Here is a 2,224-nt window from a genome sequence, read left to right as displayed (position 1 = left end):
GTCGATGTCCTCTTTAACACCTTCTACATTTGCATAAGTTTTCCTATGGTGTTGCAGCGAACAAAAATATAGTAATCTGATGGTACCATATCTGGAGAATATGGTGAGTGGGGGAAAACTTCACAACCTAACTTCATAAACTTGTGTTGCATCAAACGTGCCACATGGACGTCCATTGTCGTGGAGAAGAAGAACAACAACAACACCTTTCTGATTGACGAGTGAAGGGTGTTTCTGATGAAGGGCTTGATTTAAACGTTCCAGTTGCTGACTATAGATCTCTGCATTGACAGTTCACTGTGGATTGAGTTCGAAATGAATTACTCCTTTGATGTCCCACCACTTTCTGCGGATGGAGTCCAGATTTTGGAGCGGAAGTGAATTTTGTCTAGGACAAAGCCATTGTTTTTTTGGCTTTAATATTCGCTTAGAGAATCCATTTTTCATCACCGGTGACAATTCTGTACAAAAATGGTTCACATGCATTACGCGCCAGAAGAAACGAAGCAACGATGATCATAGGAGAGTTCGTGAGGCACCCAAACACCTTCTTTACGGAGTTCTCATATTCCTTAAATGTTTACGTATTGTTTCATGAAAGAACAAAATATGCCGAACCATCGTTGACACTTACGAACGTTCAAAACATTTCCATAAACTTCTTTGATATTCTTGTGGCTACTAAGGCGTTGTTTCCCTTCTTGTATTTAAACAGCGTTACATACCGAATGTGTGCCTCGTCGCGTACCATCACTCTAAGCAATTAAAGTATACTAAACTTTACACATTATATAGGCTACACTTACGTGACATTTATGCGGTTTGTACGTGATGTACGTTTTTAGGAGGTGGTTAATGAAATTGTTCCAAAATGCGACATTAATTTCTTGATGACCTAATAATTAGAATAAAGGTTTAAAGATCGCAACTAACTCAATAACGTAAGATAATCCAATCATTATTATTTTGTCTTTAGAAAATACATTACAGCTCGAATTTTATATAAAACAAATGTTTCGAAATTAACATATGATTTGTTTATAAATTCATAAGTTTATACGAATGGCTTACATGGGAAGGGATAATTGAGTTTTTGTGACTTACATCGCAAAAAAAAAAATCCAACACTTAAGAGGTTTGTTTGATATTAATGGGTATCGAAATAGATTTTTAGTGTTACAAGCCTTTAGACTTTAGCCGCTTTGTGGCTACTTAAAAAAAGACTCATTATTTTTTACAACTGTTTTATAATACTTTAAAACTTGGCTCGCAGGTGTATAAAGGGCTATGTATCCAGTCTTAATCCTAACGCATCCTGTGCAATTGCTTCAAACTGGAAATAGACTTTTATAGTTGGGAAAACACAACTGTTATAAAGAGGTTTCCTTCATTTCTGTTGATTCTTGGGAAGACGTCTTTAAAGACTATATGAAAAAACCTACAGAATATTTGTTCAATAATAATAACAACAAAAGGTTGCAATGGATTTGATTGAGGAACAACTTTTCTCCCCAGAACAAATTAAAAAAAAAAATCCGGTTATTTAGTTCCCATGCTATAACGGCGGTAACACATTATCCAGGAAATTTTTGAGATTGCCATGTTCTAGTTGCTTTTGTTCTTCTTAGTGGATAATGTCTATTCCGCCTAAGACGATATTGCGGTAACATACAAAATCCAGGATGAAAATATTAGTACTCTAACATCTCTGCTGGCACTCTTTCTTAGTTCAGTTCCACTTGGTTTCATCGTGAATACTTCGGTAATGATTCCTTTCGAAGCTGACGAGCTATTTACTAATTGATCCAGTAGGGGCAATCGATCGTTCTCTTGTCTATAAGTTGTTTCTTGTTGTTGTGTCTAACTGAAGATTATTTTTTCTCTCCTTCAAATCTGTCCAGTCTGTTTATTTCTTACGCAACTTAAAACTCAGTCAAGTTATCAACGACAAAATATTCCCCTAATTTCTTGATCGAATATGATTTTAATTGCAGTGGAACCAAATATATATATTAAAACAGAGCAGGAGAAAGACCAAGATTTGAAGCCAATAATTGATTTTCTACAAGCAAATGTTTTGCGCCCTGCTTGGGAGAAGGTGTCTAGCTTAAGCCCTGTGACAAAGAACTATTGGGCACAATGGGACCAATTGAAGCTTGAAGATGATATTCTTGTCCGGAGATGGGAAACTCTAGATGGGAAGGTGACGACCTGCCAAACAGTT

This window comes from Limulus polyphemus, unplaced genomic scaffold (assembly GCF_000517525.1).
Source record: "Limulus polyphemus unplaced genomic scaffold, Limulus_polyphemus-2.1.2 Scaffold9794, whole genome shotgun sequence".
In the NCBI taxonomy this organism is placed as follows: Eukaryota; Metazoa; Arthropoda; class Merostomata; order Xiphosura; family Limulidae; genus Limulus; species Limulus polyphemus.
This window is presented reverse-complemented; position numbering follows the sequence as displayed.